Below are 21,051 nucleotides of genomic sequence, written 5' to 3'. Positions count from 1 at the left end.
GCTCTATCCCAAATATGAATTCCATATACATCAGTAAATATAGTCACTCAGCCTTTGCTTGAAGATTGGGTATTTATTTCCTAATCCTAGTGGAGTATCTTCCATTTTTAGCCTGCTCCAGAATTTTTTCCCTATTTTGAGCCAGTCAGCCTCCTTGTTACTTGAAATTTATTAATTCTCATTAGTTTGAGGCTAAACAGAAAAAAAAATATATCACCCTTTTTTTTTTTTTTCACAATGCAGTTCTTCACATACAAGATGACTAACCATAGTGGGTTCGTGCCAGGTATCCAAAATACAAGCAAGGATTCTTTTTAATGGGGACGAAAACAATTGGTCAAGAGGCAGTGGCAAGAGAGGGGATAGTGATGCAAAAAGAAGACTGGCTGTGGGTACAGTCATTTTGGAAAAGGGGGCAGCCAAATAGCAATTCATAATTTGGAATTATGCCCCCCAAAGTTATTAAACTGTGTATATCCTTTGACCTACCAATACCACTATTAGACCTATAAACTCCAAAGAAATCAGAGGAAGTGGAAAAGAACCAATATGTACAAAAAGATTCATAGTCATTCTTTGTTGTGACAAATAATTGGAAATGGGGGTGGGGGTGGGGGTGGGGGGGGGTTATCAATTGAGAAATGTCCAAACAAATTGTAGCATGTGGATTTAATGAAATGCTATCGTACTATAAAAAATGATGAAGATATGAAGTGATCAGAATCAGGAGAACAATTTATACTGTAACAACACCACAAAAATGAACATTTTTGAAAGAGTTTAAGAACTCTGATCAGCAGAGTGCCCAACCATAATTTCAGCAGACTTATGATGAAGAATGCTATCCACTTCCTGGCAAGAGGCAAGGGATCCAAGATGAGGAATGAGGCACACATGTTTGGATATGGCCAGTGTGGGAATTTGTTTTGCCTGATTATGCATATTTATAACATGGATTTTCTTTGTCTTCCTGCCCCCCACAATAGGTGGGGGAAGCATCAAGGAATGAAAATCAAGTCTTGTTAACTGAAAAAAAAAAAAATCAATTTAAAAAAGGAGTGTGTGTGTGGCCCATTCTAGAGAATCTAATTGGTGCTTTCACCGGGGTTAGGATAAGGGAAGGCAGGATGCAGGAGAGGGATCACATAGTGATAGGAGTGGGAGGAGGTTGGCCCAACAGCCATTTTGAAAAGTACAGAGATGATGGTAACCTCCAGACCAGCTGAGGGAGAAGGCAAAAGACAGATGACTATAAGACACAGGAAATTGGGTCTTCAAGCAAGTGGTGGAGAAGCTTCACCCAACCCCAGCTATGCAAGTGTCCCAGTGCAAAGACCCTGTCATTTACCCCAGTTAAGAGCACTGTATCCACATGTCTCTTCCAACACTAAGATTCTATAATTTCTCTTAAACTATATTATAAGAGTCCCTTAGAATTAGGAAAAGTGGGGACATTTTATAAAGGAGTAAGAACAGGATTCTTCTAGGCATAATTAGGAAGGAAAGGCACAGCTGAGGTGTGATGAATGAAGTGGCTTTCCTTATCTGAAAAGTTTACCACACCTCATGAATGATTCATAGGAGTCAGTTCCTGAAGCTCAGCCTTGACTCCCTCAAATCCCTGGGAAAATAGTCAATAAGAGTAGACAGGAAAAAGAAGATGTCACCTTCTTGAGTATAGGCTACTGTGACTAATAGCTTTCTAATTACAATTTGCAGAACCTAGCTTCCTTCCATTCAGCCCTGGGTAATTACTGGATCACAAATTTACAATTGGAAGGGATCCTACTTAGAGATTATTTCATCTAATCCCCTCATTTTAAAGACTAGGCAACAAGAAAGAAGTGACTTGCTCAGGATCATATGGTTAGGAAGTAGCAGAGCTGCAGTTCAAACTCTGGTCCATCTTCCTCTTTCACTTTGCCACACTCCTGGGAATATTTAGTCAAGTCTAAATGTCTAGAATGAAGGCCTAGATGCCTTTATTTATTTATTTAAGTCAGGCTCTATCTATTTCTGTTCATTTTCAAGATAATTTCTTGTGCCCTTGTCAAAGATTAATAAACTCGAGCTATTAAGCCTTTTAAAAATTCTAATCTGATTAGTAGAATTTTATTATCTCAGCCCACTCCCCTCCTCCTCCCACTTCCACTCAATCCTCCTTTGGAATTCTTTCATTTCAGAAAGGAGACCTTTAAATCTATTTGAAATTATTCCCTCTAAGGTTAAGAATACTGTAATTGCTATCAGACTTCTGGTTAGTCAGAACACATAATAACTGCAATTATAATAAAACAGTTCACATTTCTTTAGTGTGGGAATAAATGAATGAATGAAAAGGCACTTTTAAAAGTACTTAGTCTATGCCAGGCACAATGTTGAGTGCTGAGGATCCAAAAAGGACACATTTCTAATCCTTAAAGTAGATAGAACAACTGCCATTTCTCTCTGGGTTTCATTTTTCTCACTATGATGGATTACCTCCTATGGGGGTCTCATAACTGAATTGTGAGAAATACTGAAAAGTTAGGTTTCCACAGAGTGTTGTTGCAAAGTAGGATAGTGGGTACCATTGACCAGTAGGTTTTCAGAATATGACAGGTTAAGGAAGGTTAAAATTCCACAGAACAATTAAATGATCAATAGAAGCCTTCAGCAAACAAGGTGGGGGGGGGGGGGCGCCTAGGAAGGCACAAGTGCATTCAGCCAATCAGAAAGTCTTGTGATTTTGAGAAAATCACAAATTTAAGATAATAACTGATCCAGGCCAAACTAGTTGGGGTCAAGGACCTGACTTGACCAAATCACTATTGTGCCCCCTTACTAGGCTAATCGAATATGAAACAATACACCCTAGAGGAGGAGTTTTCTACCATTTTTAAATGGGATGTATGATGAGGGAGGGGGAGCATGCTAATACATATTTATGGAGAACTATATAGTAGCATATCAGAAAGATTGTAATCCAGAAGAGAATGGACTAATCTGTTCTCAAAAGGGAGGGGCTGTGCCAAGCTAACAAGTTAAAGCTTCTCTTGCTTCTATGCTCAGGGGTCCCTCTTCCCAAAAAGGGGTAGAGCCTGCTTCTAGTCAGAAATGTTAAGATGATTCCTTAAGATTCTTCTTTAATAAATCTCCTTCAAAATTTGATTTTCAGTTTCAAGAATGTGTTTTCTAATAGCATGAAATTATGGTCTATTATAAGTAAATGTTTGATATGTATACCTATTTTATATACAGATATACTAGGGTCACATAAAAACTTCTTGGGCAGAAAAGAATTGTGAGTAGAAAAAGTTTAAGAAGTCCTGGTCACTGACTTTTTCTTCTTCTTCTTTTTGTTTAAAGATAAGGAAACTGGGTTTCAGAGAAGTTAAGTGACGAGGCCAGAGTCACACAGCTGGAAAACCTTCCATCCTTGTCCAATCTCATTAGAACTCAGCCTTGAGAATCTGTGAGTTGTACTTTCTCACCAGAGTTAGAAGGAAAAATGGAACTGAATGATTCTGAGGTAAATCAAACACCAAATCCCGCGGTTTACAGAAGGCTCATCTTCTCAGATTTTCTCAGAACTATCTACAATAGCTCAGATTTTGGTAATCCAACACCTGAGACAGTCCAAGATCCACTTAGATCTATCCTGAATAGAATAACTTCTAGCACAATGTAAATAAAAGAATAATCACCACAAAATAATAGCAACTGAATGATACCAAATTTGGACCCTTTTTTTCTCCCAAAGAAGTTGTTAGAGTGTGGAGATTAAATTATCCCACCTACAATAAGAGGCAGAGGTCTGAGCCAATGACACTTTATTAGAGGATCCATAGTCCCCTTTGAATTAGACCTTTGATCTTCCTCACAATCTGAGATGCCTTGTCTTTCCAAGGCTCTATTTTTATAGGGCTAGATGTCCAGCCATTCCAGGATAGCTGTAGCAAATATAGAATAGCAAAATAATATGTCAGCAGGGTCACAAGTTGGATGAATCAAGAAATATCTCCAAATAAGATGGACAGGCTTCTCTTTAATTTGAGCAGGAGAAAATGGTACAAGTTATCACAGTCAATGATCTAAAAGGTCATAAAATGGTCATCTGCTCCTATTAAACAAGTGATTGGTCCAGAGGTACAAAAAATTTTCCATGTAGTTGTCACCTCTGCCAAGCTGGATTTAGTCATCATTACAAGGCAAAACAAGGGTGGAGGGCCTTTAGTTAACTTCCTGTCACTAAGCAAGTGAACTTAGAATCTGCTGCTCATAGCTCTGGAAGCTCATATACTGACATGATTCTATCAAATTGATTAATACTTATTGGAATAGAATAAGGGTCCAAAATGAATTACTTCTCTCAGGAACGTGATGAGGTTTAGACTATGAAGGGGACTGCAATTTGGGAGATGCTATACTGAATCATCTAGAGGAGAAGGTGATAGCATTGTAACTGGTATTTAAAAAACATACAATAAACCCCAAATATCTCAGCATTAATCTGTTGAATTTCCTTATCTTCTTCCCAGCCTCTGTGACTTATTTAGTAGAAAGAACTTTGCTCAGTAGGCCAAGGGTGATGATTTGGTTCTCTAGATATCAAGATTATATCCCATCTCTCCTTTCTGTTTTCCCCATGGGAACATAGCCCTTTATCTGCTCCTCTCTTCTGTACTTATCCCTGTAATATTGTGTATTATAGATATTCAATCATGTTTTATATACCTCTGCTGAACTCTAAATCCCATGAGGACACAGTGTGGATAGAATCCAAATTTCTAGGACCCCTGAAACTTTCATAGTATTATGAACATCAAAGCCCATAATAAATGAGTGGTATTGTGATGGTCTTATTAATGCTAGAGCAGAGATTCTGCATCTTTGAATATTCTGCTAAATCTAATCATCCTATCCTCGTGAAAGGTCACAGATCACCCATGCATGAAGCCAAGTAGTATCCTAAGGATTCATGTGGCAATCAAAACACCTGTCATAATACAGACTCTAAAAGCTTATGGGATTTCCTTTCAACATGTTGTCATTCATCAGACATGTCCCAACCCAATTTGAAAATCAAATGAAAAGAAAAATGCATAATTCCCTATCAGGTCTGACTTACTCTTTTGATCAGAATTGTACTTGTGTTTTGGCAAGTAGGTGACACAGTGCACCAGATCTGGAATTAGGAAGAGCTGAATTCAAATCCAGCCTTAGTCACTTTCTAGTTGTGGAACCCCAGGCAAGTTATTAAAGCGCCACCTAAGTTTCTTTAAATATAAAATGGGGGTAAGTATTTTGTGTTTATTGTGAGTCCTTTGTACATACATGCTATGTAAATGTCAGAAATAATAATAATAATCTAAAATGGGAACTGACCACCTATGGTATTATAATAATATATAATATATGATATATCATATTATATATTATAATAATATATAATAATAGTTTTTAATTATATCTTACTCCCCCCAAATAACACTTTTTGTACACTCAACTCAGATGGTATTTACATGACTTTTGTCACTGACAAATTTTATAATTTAACTGATGAAAATAACAATGTTATTAGGATTATTGAACTTTATACTCTCATTGGGTTTAAAAAAAAAACCAACTTTTTTTTCTCATTTGGCTACATTTTTCTTTACTACATATATAAACATAGACACTACATGCTAAAAAATAAAAAAGATTTTAACTGTCAAGGAAATGTATCATGTTATATAATACAATGCCACATGTTTATATTTTGTTTCAAATTGGTTTGCTTATCACCCATTCCAAACCAATAACCATTACTTCAGGATAATTAAAAATTAAAAATTAAATATTTGTATTATTAATAAGAAGAATTTCAACAAAATAATCAGAATTAACTATGTCAACCATATTGAAAGAATAGGCTTTCCCCAAGGGAATTATATAAAACATAGCTGCCAATTTCTGTCTGCTTTTGATCTATGATATAATGCACATTTGCAATTAAATAGTACAGTAATATTTTGCATCCAGAGAGTATTTATATAAGGCATTTGATTTCTTAAGGTGCAGCAACTATCTGTGCACAACCAAATCTTGATGCTCCAAGAGGAGAAAACCTACTTTTATCATCACAGATAATCAACCAAATGCTCACAAATTGGGGGGAAAATGTGGGTTCTGATAATTTTACTTATGACAAAATTATATTACCATTACAGCCCAATTTGAAAATCAAATGAAAAGCAAATTACATAATTCCCCATCAGGTCTGACAGTTTTCTCCACAAAGATTTCAAACCATATTTTTTGGGAAATATCACTAAGTTAATATGCATTTAAATAGAGCCTGCTCTGAATCGAGAAATCCCACTGGAACAATCTGTTGTCTGTGATTGGATTACTCTGTAAGACTAAACATTCTCTGATCAAAGACACTAACTCTGGTTGACTTGGGCTTGGAAATTACAAAACAACTTGAATATTTGGTCAGTTTTTAGGAACTTTGTGGGCTCTAGAGAGTGGGCTCTACCAGATGCCTTTTCTTGGTGTGAAACAGCTGTCACCGTATCTGAACAACTCCATGATCTCCTTGACACTGACATTTCTTCCAGTGGTGTAGATTGCAACCCTTACATTCTTCTGTATCTTATGCAATTCTTCTGTATGCTCTACAATAAATCTTCATGTTGGGGGCCTTGCTCTAGATCTCTAGACATTACAAGGTCTCAGTGGAATATGTGAAGAGTTAGCAGTCAATCCTTACTCTAGATGCACGAGTGGACCACATACTTTTTCAGGGTCATATGGGATCATAATATCATTGATTGAGACCTAGAACAGATCTTGTACATAATCAATAATAAGACTAGCTCTGATAATAGTGATATGTTTTCTCTCCTGAACAACTTTAGTAATGTGCTATATCCTATTTGTACCTATCATAAACATTTCTATTAATCATTTTGCTCAAACTAGCCCCTATGTGATGAATACTTTCGTTATGACAATTCTTATATCAAAGAAAAATACAGAATGATCCACAATTCTCTGAGGATCCTCATCCACTTCTACAGTGACAGTGGTAAAAAAATAAATGGACAGAGGATTCAAAAAAGCATATTTTAAAAACATACATTAATTTAATTGTTGATTGCAACCCTGAAATTAATCCACTGTTGCTTTGGTAGTTGATAATCCCAAAGGGGGCTGAACCCAGTTTTAACATATACATACTTTGCTAGGTCTTTTTTTCCCTGGAGAGTGCCCTTTGCAGTGACACTGAAATGGGTGTGAGGGAAAAGAAATCCTTATGACTTCTATGATTTCTCATACTGAGTCAGAAGACTGACCATCCCTCCCTTTATCAAATCAATATTTGCTCTGGGTATCAAACTCTTCATATCAGGTCCTGTTGACTTTGGCTCCAGTTAACCTGTTTGAGGAGCCAAGAAAATTAATATGAATAATTCAAAAGAATGAAGTTACTGTTAATCATTTTACAGAATTCTGGAGAATTATAAATAGAATCAAAAGAATTATAATATGAATAGTTTGAATCTATCATAAAAATTTTGGCCTATAAGATAGAGAGTTCTTTAAACATGAAAGTGTTTAAGGAAAGCTTAGTTGGCCACCATCTGTTAGAGAGACTACAACCAAGATTGAATTGTCTGCTAGAGGTTAAAACTCTAAAGTCAGCTCTGTGATTTTCTAATTCTTGATTTTTAATTAATTAATTAATTGGGTTTTTTGCTTTTTTGAGAGGCAGTTGGGGTTAAGTGACTTGCTTAGGATCACATAGATAGGAAGTGTTAAGCTCTAAGACCAGATTTGAATTTAGGTCCTCCCAACTCTAGGACTGGTGCTCTAAGTCATTTAACTGCCCCTGATTCCCTAATTCTTTCATTGAAAACAGGATTGGTTTAGGAAAGGTTATCAATACTTTTTTGTTATCAAGATTACAATAATTTCAATTACTAACAAAGACAACCAGTTACAATATCTTTCCCAACAAACTTTGTATCAGGTAGGCTAATGAGCGGTCAGAATTGATAGCCCTGAGTTTCTTTCATCCCTTTTTGGGCTCTCAACAGCAATGGGCATCATGGAGTGTCCTCTCCCTAAGCTTTCTTATCCTGCCTGCCTCCCGGAGCTATGAAGTATTGGAGGGCCTTGTGGAGCATTTAGGGGGAATACTTCTCCACAATTTTCTTGCCAATACCATTTCCTTTTTTCCCTTCACTAATGCTTCCATCTGCCCACTAGCAGAAGAACAGAACCCTTCCTCTACTTCGATGCTTGGTCCTACGACTCTCTTCCCAACAATATACTTGTCTTTCTCTCTGTCTCTGTCTCTATCTCTTTCTGTCTCTCTGTTTCTCTCCCTCCTTCCATTCTTCTGTCTCTCTCTCCCTCTATTTTTCTCTCCCTTCCTCCTCTTTCTGTCTTTCTCTCTCTCCCTTCCTCTTTTTTTCTCTCTCTGTCTCTTTCTTTCTCTTCCCTTTCTCTTCCTGTCTCTCCCTCCCTCATTCTTCCCTTCCTTTCTCCCTTTCTCCCCTCTCCCTTCTTCCTTTCTCTCTCTCTCCCTCCCTTCCCCTCTCTCTTTCTCTCTGTATCTCTGTGTTCCTGTCTCTCTCTCTCTGTCTCTATCTGTCTGTCTCTCTGTCTCCACCTGTCTCTCTCTTTTTCTCCCTCCTTTCCTCTTTCTCTTTTTCTCCCTCTTCCCCCTTTTCTCTTTTCCTTTCCTTTCCCCCCTCTCTTCTTCCCTCTCTTCTTCCCATTCCCTACCATAGCCAAGTTTCCATAAGCTCAGATAGTCCATGTTCTAAGATTTTTTATAGCACTAATTTCTGTTTGCTAAGGCTCTTCCATTTCTGGCATTCTATGTTCCATAATTTTCTATGGCACTAATATTCTGCATTCTATAGTCCCTTCCATCTCTAACATTCTATGTTCTGAGGTTCTTTATAGTACTAACATTCTATGACCTAAGACTCCTTCTAGCTCTGATATTCTGTCCTTTAAGATCTCCCAGAATTCTAACATTTTATGTTCTTTGTTCTAAAGTCTCTTTCAGCTCTGATGTTTCACTATTCTATAATGCCAAAGGGAATCCACTCCATGTTTGAGCTTTGTCTATATGCTCTGGGAATTTTTGGTTAATCTTCATTTATCTCCATTTAACTTCAATGACTCTGAAATGGCAGTGAAGCAAATAATTTCCTAATGTTGAGTCAGAAGACCAAATCTACAGTTTATCAAACAAATATTTGTCCTAGGTCTCAAGCCCTGAAAATTCATAAGACTGCCTGATGTGAGAAAAATGTAAAAAGTTCTGGAGGTGTGGTACACAGGGCTTAACACAAAGCTGGGTACACAGGATGCACTTAACAAATGCTTGTTGACCCATTGACTGATGTGTTTGCTGGGAATCAGGTTTAAGCTCTGCCACCAATGAGTTGGGTGATTTAAAAAAAAAAAATCATTGCCCCTCCCACCTCACTTTCCCCATTTACAAAACAAAGGGATTAAACTAGTTCATTTTGAAGTTCTTTCGGTCATATAGATATTATATTTGAAGGAAGTATCCAAGGCAAGCAACAGGAGTCAATTTCACTTATTTGTCATTGAGAGTTGCTGTAAACAGCAGGATTAATACAGAGAGGCTTGGAGAGACTTGCAGGAACTGATGCTGAGTGAAATGAGCAGAACCAGAAGATCACTGTACACTTAAGCAACAATACTGTATGAGGATGTATTCTGATGGAAGTGGATATCTTCAACATAAAGAAGATCCAACTCACTTCCAGCTGATCAATGATGGACAGAAACAGCTACACCCAGAGAAGGAACACTGGGAAGTGAATGTAAAATATTAGCACTACTTGTCTATCTACCCAGGTTACTTATACCTTCGGAATCCAATACTTAACGTGCAACAAGAAAATGGTATTTACACACATATATTGTATCTAGGTTATACTGTAACACATGTAAAATGTATGGGATTGCCTGTCATCTAGGGGAGGTAGTAGAGGGAGGGAGGGGAAAATCTGGAAAAATGAATACAAAGGATAATGTTATATAAAAAAATTACTCATGCATATATACTGTCAAAAAAATCTATAATTATAAAATTAATAAAATAAAAAGGAGAGTTGCTGTAAAAAAAAAAAAAAAAAACAACCCAGTTATTTGTTTTTACTGATTGTTTATATTTTCTAGTAAAGAATGACTTCAAGAATCATTACAAACAATCACTAATTGTCACTGAAAGGATGACTAAACTTAAAGCTAGGAGACTTGGATTCAAATCCTGCTTCTGATAAACTGCATGACCTTGAGAAAGTAATTTTAATTTCTCAGTGCTCTAGTCCAAGGCTTCTTAATTTTTTTATATGACCCCAGGTCTAAAGGCATATAAAATAGGCATACAAATCAAATATTTGCTGATAATAAATCATAATTTCATGACCTCCACATTCAGTTATGAGAGCCCATATAGGTTGTGATTCATAGTTTAAGAAACTGGGTGTTAGGCAGCTTTATAGGTCCATAAATTTCAGAGAAAATGCCAGCCTTCACTGGTAGAGGGAATTTATTTATCAGAGGGTTCCCTATATCTATCTATTCAATCATAGGTTCAGTCCCAGCTTCCTATCAAAGACTTGGCCAACAAAATGGAGAGCATACTCATCAAAACTGGGAGAAATAATTACCACAAATGGCCAGATCAAAAGACTTCAACATGCTAGATATAACACTGAGCTTAGACTGTCCTGAAGTAAAGCATTTAGTTCTAAAGGCTACATTGTAAATGACTAATAAACTGGAAGCAGCCATGGAAGAGCAACTAAGTTAGTGAAGAGCCTTGAGCTCAAGTCATATGAAGGACAGGGGAAGGAAATGAAGATGCCAGGACTTTCAGGGAAGCATGAGCTCTGTCTTCAATTATTTGAAGGAAAGTTATATAGAATAAGGCTCAGTCTTGTTCTGTGGAGTCCTTGAGGGCAGAATTAGGAGAACTAAAGAAAAAGACAAATTTAAGTTTGATATGAAGAAAAACTAACTAGAGCTATCCAAAGGTATAATAAGTTGGCTTGAAAATTTGTAGGCTATCACTAGCTTGTTAATGATGATGATGGTAATTTGCCTTCAGGCAGAAGCTCTATGATCATTTGAGCAAGTTAAAACAGGAAAGTTTGTTTAATTTTGAATTAGATTAGAAGGTCTTGGAGAAAAAACTCTTTTAATTCTGAGAACCTAAGGAAAATCTGAATTTTCATGTAAAATTTGGAATGGGGATAAGTGAGGAGGGATTTTGTCTTATTTTTGTATAAATGCAGCCTTTTAATTCAGTTCAACAAGCAAGCAAATGTGGTCCCAGGCTATATTAAGAGCAGCAGAGTATCTGAAAAGAGGGAAATTAAAGTCTTTTTCTTCCCAACTCTCTGGAGTAGCATGTCTAATTCTAAGTACCATATTTTAAGAAGAAGAGATAGAGAGCTGGAATAGCTGGGAGGATGGTAAGACAACTGGAGATTTTGACCTGATAAAATCAGTTGGAGGGAGTAGCCTAAAGAAGGGAAAGCCTGAGGATGTGGAGAAGGACTTTATCGTTATTTTCAAATAGTCAAAGGACTAGTGAGTGGAAAAATCAGAGCATTTTCTCTGCTTGGTTTCAGAGGGCACAATTAGGAGTAATAGATAATAGGTACAAAGAGACAGAGTTTTACCTTAACATAAGGAAAAACTTCTTAACAGTTAGAGCTAGTAAGAAATTAAATGGGACTATTTGGGGGTGGAGGGGGAATGTTTCCCATCTTTCAAGGTCTTCAAATGGAATTCTAAATGAATAGTAGTTGAAGATGTTGGCGATTCCTGTTTCAGTATTTCTAAGCCCCTCAGTAGGGACTTCTAGGGATCCCACAATTTCTTTTGAGATTTATTATTCTATATAGCTGTCACTGAGCTGAATAGTCATTCAAAACTGAATAATGAATCAGTGCACCCCATGGATATCCTAGCACAGTGGCAGTGATTAAACTTACCCATTCTGTTGTATTAGATAGGGTTCTTTCCTCTTTCTTAGGTTTTTTTTCCATGACAATATATTCATCCTCTTCTCTTTCCTCCTGGTCAGCTCTATTTGGCTCTAGGGGTTGAATGAAGAGTAATCAATTTTGAAACTTGCAGGTCAGTGTTTCCCACAGTGAGACTACCCCATGCTACTACAACTCATACTCTCTCAGGCTTTTAGAGCTAACTTTGTTGTAGAGTGATAAACATTCCCACTGTAGCTCATGGGTCCTCAATGGTATATTAGCCAGTTACATGAAATTAGTCAACATGATGCCATTGGCTCAAACATAAAACATTCATTAAATAATAATACAAAAGCAATAATAATTTTAACATCAAGATTACTCAATGGAAAATAAATATAGGAATAATCAAAGTATCACAGTTTATTCATATATCTAAATCATGCCTTCCCATCAGTGCACTGTCTGGGGGGAGGAGGAGAATAATCATATATTCATAGAAACCCCTAGTAGATTACTATGAGATAACTCACATGCTTGGGGCAATTTAGAACTTTGGACTACAGGCCTTGAAGTCCTTGGCCACTTTAAGAACAGTTTGTCTCATATGAAGCTGTTCCTCCCTTACTTCCTCACCTTTTGGTTCTTATCATTCTCCTAGGGGCAAATCTGCTCCTTCTTGCTTTACAGCTAAAGAAGCAATGACAAGCTTTTAATGAATTTTAATAAATTTACAATCAAACGGTGCTGAGAAGTATTACACTGTTCTAAGGACAAGGAGTTCCTTTTAAGTCAGAGAACTAAAAAACTTTTCAGGGTGATTTTCCAGGCAATGCCCCCAAGTCCAGCCAGCCTTTCAATGCAACAGGATTGTGACTCTTCCTATCAGGTCTAGTTTCTTCTCACAGCAAAACAGATGCAAAATCTCTTTTTTCTCCCTTTCAAATCAGAGAGGGCAGTAGAGGCACCAAGTATCTCTGAGAGATTTCCCTCTCTTAAATTGTATGGTGCTTAAATAGAATTGAATATGAATATGGAGCTTAAACAGAAATAGAATTCACCTCTTTTTCAATGAGGTTTCAAAAAAATACTGAAGCTTTTTCCCCAATCAGTCAAGAAATACCCCTCTTTAAATAAGAAGTTTCTAAGAAGTTTCCTAATCAGTTTAAGATCCTGCTTTGAGTCTGGTTCAGAGCATATACTTGCTATTTCAGATGTTCTTCAGCTTCTTGTTAAGTGGTTGTGAGTTTAAAAAGTTTGTCATCCCTTACATCAACTGATGCTGAGTGAAATGAATAGAACCAGAAGATCGCTGTACACTTCAATGCTGTATGAAGATGTATTCTGATGGAAGTGGATATCTTCAACATAAAGAAGATCCAACTCACTTCCAGTTGATCAATAATGGACAGAAACAACTACACCCAGAGAGGGAACACTGGGAAGTGAATGTAAATTGTTAGCACTACTGTCTATCTACCCAGGTTACTTATACCTTCGGAATCTAATACTTAATGTGCAACAAGAAAATTGGATTTACACACATATATTGTATCTAGGTTATATTGTAACACATGTAAAATGTATGGGATTCCTGTCATCTAGGGGAGGGAGTAGAGAGAGGGAGGAGATAATTTGGAAAAATGAATACAAGGGATAATGTTATTAAAAAAAAAAAAAAGTTTGTCATCCAACTCCATCAGTTGAGCAGAGATGACTATAGGAGAGTGGTCAGGAGTAGTATGAGACTACTTAGCAGAGGGAAAGCTTAGTATAGGGCAGATTGTTTCTAACAGGACCAAGAACAACAAGCACTTAAAGTTAATTAATTGATCTATTAATCTTGATTGACTAACTGGTTAATTGTTCTTGCCTTCTCAACAGGTAAGAGAAGAGAAAGAATTTGGAATGCCAAAAAAAAAATTCTGAAAGCAAATGAATAATAAATTATTTTAAAAGAAAAAAAAAGAGGCAATGAGGTAGTAAATTTACAGGATAACTTATTAAGGAGTCTGTGAGATGGAGAATTTAATTGTCTTTTGTGGAGTAACAACTATGATGGGAGAAGAAGACAGGGGAAAGGATTAAAAGAGCTTATTTCTTTAAAAACTAAGCTTAACACATTTTATTTTATTTTATTTTATTTTTATTTTATAATTATAAAAAATTTTGACAGTATATATGCATGAGTAATTTTTTCTTATAACATTATCCCTTGTATTCATTTTTCCAAATTATCCCCTTCCTTCCTCTACTCCCTCCCCTAGATGACAGACAATCCCATACATTTTACATGTTAACACATTTTATAAAGAAACATAAGCTGAATTCTTAAAAAGAAATTTATTGATATATTAAGAAAAGTAAATGATGAGATTTTTTTCTAGAATGGAGAAGCATAGTGATATGCCTTTGACTGTGATCTTGCTCAAAGCAAAAATGTTGAGGAGGAAAAAAAAAAAAAAGGTTTATGACACTGAAAATAAATATTATATCCAGGAGCCTTAACATTTATTTAAGGGAGGAAGATTTAGGATTTTGATATATGAGAGATAAACCAAAGCCATTAGAAGAATAGTTTTCTCATATTTACGTAAATAAATAATATTTAATAAACTGGAATGGAGGCTTAGAAAACTGTTATAATTCTAGTTGAGATATTGCAGCTATTAATTAGTAATGGAATATCAAAATATATCCCTTGATTGTTTTAGAACTTGGAATGAAAATAAATAAGGAAAATAAACTAGTAGTAGATAGAAGGAGAGGTAATCATACTACCCAGGCTATAGCTACAAGTGAGATACACAATTCTAAATCCCACAAGCTTCACAGAAAAGGACACTGAGATCCAGAGTAACCAAGTGACTTATCCAAGGTCATATAGGTAGTAAATTGCTGAGTTGAGCCTTAATTCAAAGTCTGTTTACTTCCCATCCATTGTTCCTGCCTCATTAAATATCAGTTTTATTTTGTCATGTGCTATTTTTTTATGGTTGTACAAACCCACGTGTTGGATTAAGGGCCAGAACAAAGTGTCAGAATCTCAAGATCTCATATACAGGCCTACCTTAAAGAGCAAGGAAAGTCAGAGATTCTTTCAGGGATCCATTGTCATAATTGCCTCAATCCCTCAAGATTCTCCACGCCCAAGTCTTTGGAGAGGGCCTGGAACAGCTAACACATGACAATCCAAATATGAACACATAAAGAAGTCTACTTTAAAAACCAGACCTTTTCTGATAAAGGTCTCATTCCAAAATATATAGAGAACTGATCCTAATTTATAAGAAATCAAACCATTCTCCAATTGCTAAATGGTCAAAGGATATGAACAGACAATTCTCAGATGATGAAATTGAAAATATATCCACTCATATGAAAGTGTTCCAAATTACTACTGATCAGATAAATGCAAATTAAGGCAACTCTGAGATACCACTACACACCTGTCAGATTGGCTAAAATGACAGGAACAAATAATGATGAATGTTGGAGGGGCTGTGGGAAAACTGGGACACTGGTGCATTGTTGGTGGAGCTGTGAAAGAATCCAACCATTCTGGAGAGCAATTTGGAACTATGCCCAAAAAGTTATCAAACTGTGCATACCCTTTGATCCAGCATTGCTGCTATTGGGCTTGTATCCCAAAGAAATACTAAAGAGGGGAAAGGGACCTGTACGTGCCAAAATGTTTGTGGCAGCCCTTTTCGTAGTGGCTAGAAACTGGAAGATGAATGGATGTCCATCATTTGGAGAATGGTTGGGTAAATTATGGTATATGAAGGTTATGGAATATTATTGCTCTGTAAGAAATGACCAGCAGGACGAATTCAGAGAGGTTTGGAGAGACTTGCATGAACTGATGTTGAGTGAAATAAATAGAACCAGAAGATTGCTGTACACTTCAACAACAATGCTGTATGAGGATGTATTCTGATGGAAGTGGATATCTTCAACATAGAGAAGATCCAACTCACTTCCAGTTGATCAATGATGGTCAGAATCAGCTACACCCAGAGAAGGAACACTGGGAAGTGAATGTAAATTGTTAGCATTACTGTCTATCTACCCAGGTTACTTATACCTTCGGAATCTAATACTTAACGTGCAACAAGAAAATGGTATTTACACACATATATTATATCTAGGTTATACTGTAACACATGTAAAATGTATGGGATTGCCTGTCATCTAGGGGAGGGAGTAGAGGGAGGGAGGGGAAAATTTGGAAAAATGAATACAAGGGATAATGTTATAAAAAAATTTACTCATGCATATATACTGTCAAAAAATTTTATAATTATAAAATTAAAAAATAATAATAAAAATAAAATAAAATAAAAAATTCCATAGCATAGAATAAAAAAAAAAAAGCAGACCTTCACAGCCATACCAATTCATCAGGAAGAAATTTCATGTAATTCTCTTGCTATTTCCCATGGCACAAATCAGCTATAAACACCAACTAAAAGGCTTTCTTAGAGGCAGAAGCAAAATAGCATACAGAAGCCAGGAAATTGCCTATGCTCTCACCAGTTTCCCTCAGAAACAATGTTACATCAAGCCTCTAAATGGATTCTGGAGTGATAGAGTCCACAAAAAGATTGAGTGAAATGATTTTCCAACTTAACATAGCTTAGAAGGATTTCAGAAAAGGTCTGTCTCATTTGGGTAAAAGGGGAGCACAGCATAGCACAGATGGTATTTTGGCAAATCAGAGGAAGGCTCTTAGCCACAGCACAGATCACCAACAGAAACCCCTTTATCTTGCCTTAGGAGGTCAGTGACACTGCAGGACAGTTGTGAGACCTCCAGTCCCTGTACAGAAGACAAACTGCCAGCCCTAGAACTCCAATATAAGAGGCATAACTAGGCCAAATTAACCCAGGGCAGTGGGCAAGCTGCCAGCACCTGAGACTCTACCATAAAAAGCCAGTGACCAGGCCCTCAGTTCAAGAAGCTTGGGAAAGTGACCCCTCTACTCCAGGAGTAGAGCTCTACTTTAAAAAGTGAGCAAAAAAAGTGAAAAGAACCCTAACCACAGAAAGCTATTATGGTGGCAGGGAAGATCAAAACACACACTCAAAAGAGGACAACAATGTCAAAATGCCTACATGTGAAGCATCAAAGAGGAATATGAATTGGTCTCAAGCTCAAAAACTCCTCTTGAAAGAGCTCAAAAAAGGCTTTTAAAAGCAATTAAGAGAGATAGAAAAAATTTAGGTAAAGAAATGAAAGTTCTGAAAAAAAAGAGTCAACAGCTTGGGAAAAAAGCACACACACACACACAAAACAAAAAAACAAACAAAAAAAAAAAACAAAGAAAATATTTCCTTAAAAAAATAGAATCAATCAAATTGGGAAAAAAATTCACTGAAGAAAACAATTCTTTTAAAATTAGAATTGTCCAAATAGAAAAGAATGTAGAAAAGCTAACTGAAGAAAATAATTCTTTAAAAATTAGAATTAAGCAAGTTGAAGTTATGACTCAAGAATCAGTCAAACAAAATCAAAAGAATGAAAAAAATAGAAGAAAATACAAAATACTTCATTGGAAAAACAACTGGCTTAAGCCATTATGGGGAGGGGGGAAGAGATGGAAGAAGAGAGGAAAAGGGAGAAAGAGAACCTGGACAGCATCCATCAAGAAATTATTGAGGAACACTACCCTGATAGCCTAGAACCAGAAGATAAAACAGTAATTGAATGAATCCAACAATAACCTTCTGAAAGACATCCCCAAATGACAAGAAATATTTTAGTCAAATTTGAGAATTATTAGGTCAAGGAGAAAATACTGCAAGAAGCCAAATTTAAGTATCAGGATTATACAGGACCTAGCAACTTCTACATTAAAGGATCAAAGGGCTTGGAGTATAATATTTCAGAAGGCAAAGAATCTTGGATTACAACTAAGAATTAACTACCCAGAAAAATTGGGCATATTTTTCCCCCAGGGAAAAAGATGGACATTCAATGAAATAGGAGACTTTCAAACTTTCCTGAAGAAAAGACAGAAAATTTAATCTTCAAATGCAAGACTCAAGAGAAGCCTAAAAAGGTAAACAGGAAAGAAGAAAAAAATAAGATTAAACTGTTTACATCTCTACACAGGAAGATAATACTTATTATTTTTGAGAACTATATCTCTATTGGACAGTTGGAAGGAATATATACAAGGACAGAGGATGTGGTATAAGTTGACATTGATATGAGAATATAAAAAAATTTAAGAGACAAAAAAAAAGGATTGTACTAGGAGAAGAGGAAAGGGGAAGATAGAATAAGGTAAATTACATGACATGAAGTAGTACAAAAGACATATTACATTAGAGATAAAGAAGGGAAGGGATGAGTATTGCTTGAACCTTACTCTCATTGGATTTGGCTAAAAGAGGGAATAACAGACACTCAATTGGGCATGGAAATTTATTTTACTCTATAGAGAAGTAAAAGAGGAAAGGGGAAAGAAATGGGGGGAGGATTGATAGAAGAACAGAAGGGAAGGGAGAAGTAGAAGGGGAAAGAGAAAAAAAAAGAGATAGGATGGATAGAAGGGACGGTAGATAGAAGGAGGTATTTGTCAGAAACAAAACACTGGTGAAGAGGGACATGGTGAAAGGAGAGAAAAAAGCATAAGCAGAAAGAAAATAGGATGGAGGGAAATATGATTAATCAAATTATGTCTGTGAATGTGAATGGGATAAACTTTCCCATAAAATGGAACTGGATAGCAAAGTAGATTAAAAATCAGAATACTACATGTTGTTTACAAGAAACACGTATGAAGCAGAGAGATACACAGAGAGTAAAGGTGAAAGACTGGAGCAGAATCTATTATGCTTCAGATGAAGGGGGAAAAAACCCACAGGTATCAATTCTGATCACAGACAAAGCAAAAGCAAAACTAACCCTAATTAAAAGGAAGGAAAGTGCATCTTGCTAAAAAAAAAAAAAAAAAAAAAAGGATCATAGACAATGGAGAAATATCAATATTAAATACATATGTACTAAATGGTATAGCATTCAAATTCTTAGAAGGAAAGTATCGTCAATTACAGAAGAAAAAGACAGCAAAATCATACTAGTGAGGGGCCTCAACCTCTTCTTCTCAGAACTAAATAAATCTAACCACAAAATAAACAACAAAGCAGTTAAGTTGTACAAAACTTTAGAAAAGTTAGATATGACAGACCTCTGGAGAAAATTGAATGGGGATAGAAAGGATTATATCTCAGTAGTATATACACCAAAACTCATCATATTAAAGTATAAAAACCTCACAATCAAATGCAAGAAGGCATTCTTTTCAGATTACGATGCAATAAAAATTATGAGTAATAAAACGGACATGGAAATATGGACTAAAAATTAATTTAAAACTAAATAATCTAATTGTAAAGGATGAATAGGTCAAACAACAAATCATAGAGAAAACAGTAAATTCATCAAAGAGAATGCCAATAATGGGAGAACATACCAAACTTATGGAATGCAACCAAAGTAATTCTTTTTTTTTAAATTAATTTTTTTTCTTCTGTCATTTTTTAAAATTAATTTTATAATTATAAAATTTTTTGACAGCACATATGCATAGGTAATTTTTTTACAACATTATCCCTTGTACTCCCTTCTGTTCCGAATTTTTCCCCTCCTTTCCTCTACCCCCTTCCCTAGATGGCAGGCATTCCCATACATATTAAATATTTTATAGTATATCCTAGGTACAATATATATATGTGCAGAACCGAATTTTGTTGTTGTTGTTGTTGCAAAGGAAGAATTGTATTCGGAAGGTAAAAATAATCTGGGAAGAAAAACAAAAAAAAATGCTCACAGTTTACACTCATTTCCCAGTGTTCTTTTTCGGGATGTAGCTGATTTTGTCCATCATTGATCAATAACCAAAGCAATTCTTAAGAGAAATTATATATATCTAAATTCTGACATGTCTACATGAATAAAACGGGGAGAGAAGAGATTATTGAATACAACTTTTAAAATCTGTAAAATAACAAATTAAAAATCTCCAATTAATGGGACAGCTAGGTGGTATAATGGGTTGAGCACCAGCCCTGAAGTCAGGTGTACCTAACTTCAAATCCAGCCTCAGACATGTAACACTTTAGCTGTGTGACCCTGGGCAAGTCACTTAACCACAATTGCCTCAGCAAAAAAGAAAATTCCAATTAAATACCAAGTTAGAAATTCTAAAAATCAAAAGAAAGATTAACAAAATTGAAAGTAAAAAAACAAAACAAACAAACAAACAAACAAACAAAACTATTGAACTAATTTAAGATTTGGTTTGATGGGGGGAAAGGGCACAATAAAATAGATAAAATTTTGGTTAATTTGATTAGAAAAAAAAAGCAAGAAAATAAAACTACCAGTATCAAAAATGAAAAGGGTAAATTCACCACTAAGAAAGAGGAAATTAAAGTAATAATTAGGTGCTATTTTGCCCAATTATATGCCAATAAATCTGACAATCTAAGTGAACTGGATGAATATTTATAAAAAATATAAATTTCCCAGATTAACAAAAGAGGAAATAAAATACATAAATAACCCCATTTTAGAAAAAGAAATTGAATAAGCCATCAATTAATTCCTTAAGAAGATAATTTCTGGGATCAGATAGATTTAGAAGTGAATTCTACCAAACATTTCAAAAACAATTATTTCAAATATTATGTAAACCATTTGGAAAAATAAGCAAAGAAGGAATCCTACCAAATTCTTTTAGTGATAAAATATGGTGCTAATAACTAAACCAAGAAGAGTCAAAAACAGAGAAATAAAATTATAAACCAATTTCTCTAATGAATATTGATGCAAAAACTTTAAATAAAATAATAACAAAGAGATTACAGCAATTTATCTTGAGGATATTTTATTATGACCAGTTGGGATTTATACCAGGAATTCAGGACTGGTTCAATATTAGAAAAACTATCAGAATAATTGATCATATCAATAATGACACTAGCAGAAATCATATGATCATCTCAATAGCTGCAGAAAA

General features: G+C 35.5%; 1 long non-coding RNA gene across 1 annotated transcript in view; it reads right to left on the bottom strand.

Moving 5' to 3' along the window:
* Window positions 1-21,051, bottom strand: part of LOC141546904 (uncharacterized) — a 43,548-nt gene that overhangs the window by 8,753 nt on the left and 13,744 nt on the right. Inside the window, exon 4 of the long non-coding RNA XR_012483460.1 lies at window positions 12,027-12,130. This is a non-coding gene — a long non-coding RNA (uncharacterized LOC141546904). The remainder of the gene's footprint in view (window positions 1-12,026; window positions 12,131-21,051) is intronic.

Source organism: Sminthopsis crassicaudata, chromosome 6, assembly GCF_048593235.1.
Source record: "Sminthopsis crassicaudata isolate SCR6 chromosome 6, ASM4859323v1, whole genome shotgun sequence".
Taxonomy (NCBI): domain Eukaryota; kingdom Metazoa; phylum Chordata; class Mammalia; order Dasyuromorphia; family Dasyuridae; genus Sminthopsis; species Sminthopsis crassicaudata.
Note: the sequence above shows the minus strand (reverse complement) of the source record. Positions and strands in the feature narration are given on the sequence as shown.